The sequence below is a fragment of the Gavialis gangeticus genome, unplaced genomic scaffold, assembly GCF_001723915.1.
Source record: "Gavialis gangeticus isolate Ggan-Ray unplaced genomic scaffold, GavGan_comp1, whole genome shotgun sequence".
NCBI lineage: Eukaryota > Metazoa > Chordata > Crocodylia > Gavialidae > Gavialis > Gavialis gangeticus.
The window spans coordinates 163,443,227-163,444,470 of NW_017729024.1; the positions used below are offsets into that span (position 1 = coordinate 163,443,227).

Consider the following 1,244-nt stretch of genomic DNA (forward strand, 5'->3'; position numbering starts at 1 on the left):
CAGGTCCCTTCCAACCCTAGAAAGTATGAAACTATGAAAGCAACTGCTTGTTGCCACTGTTGAAGACAAGATAATGAGCTAGATGGAACTTTAGTCTGGCTAGCTCTTCAGGTCATGAATACTCAATATTTAGGGCTTGATCTATCATGAAATAAGGTAAGCCTGTGTAAATATTGCATGAGGTAAAGGATGTAGAAAAGGGTGAATCTGCATAAATGAGAATGCTGATGCATGACTTTCAGGGTGCACTTCCCTAGTTGAAAGTATAATGTCTAAGAGTGACTACATCAGTTGAAGACTCATTTATTTTGACTCAAAAACACGTGCCTCCAATCCATATTTTCAGTGTCTACTTATAGGTAAGGGAGCTAGTTCAAAGGTGGATAAAAGTCAACTATTAAGAGCCTGGTGTTTTAACAATATTTGCACCCATGCATAGCTGCTTCTGCCATTGGAATGCATCAGCCTTGAGAATCAGACAAGGATGTGCCAGTCAGGGTTAAAGAGAAAGTTGAAAGAATTTCAGTAGAAAATTAAACTGATTTGAAATTACAGTGGGTTTTTTTTTCAGTAATATTCTAAACCAAGGGTGTTCAATCTCTGGCCCACAGCCCAACGGAGCCACTACATCTGGCCTGCCGGGCTCTCCACAGGTCAGGAAAATTGGCAGTGGGGGGCAGTGGCCATTAATACAGCCACCCTCCTCCCTGTCAAATTCCTGAACTCCAAGCCTTGCACAGGAGGTTGGAGCTGGGCCACTCCCCTCCCTCCCCCCAACCCCCATGGAGCCTACTGCACCCGCCCCAGGTGCTGTATTGGCGCCAGCAGCCAGATCTGGCCCATGGATGAACTGGGCGTTGCTCATCCAGCCTGCCGGGGAGAAAAAGTTGAGCATTACTGTTCTAAACAATAAGGCAAAATCATTAAATTTTGATTAATCATTAAATTTTGATTAATTTTCATTTAATTTTGTTTTGACATTTTTAAAATAGAAGAATTGTGGTATGTAATATTTAACATTATATATAACAAGTATATATTACTTTGGCATTATGAAAACAAAATCATTCACCATTCTTGAAATGGATTGCTACAAAGTTTTAGAAAAACAAAAAGTGGGGGCAATTTCCATTGTGTGGAAAATATTAAAATTTCAGCTGTCCATTTTGATTTGGAATAAAACAATTTTTGAAATGTCAGTATTTCCATATACATAAATTCTGTTTTCCAGGTAACTTCAGGTA

General features: G+C 39.6%; 1 protein-coding gene across 1 annotated transcript in view; it reads left to right on the forward strand.

Moving 5' to 3' along the window:
• The window catches only part of CCBE1 (collagen and calcium binding EGF domains 1), a gene marked incomplete at its 5' end in the record, with an annotated part of 65,199 nt that overhangs the window by 20,998 nt on the left and 42,957 nt on the right, over nucleotides 1-1,244 (forward strand). The window lies entirely within an intron of this gene.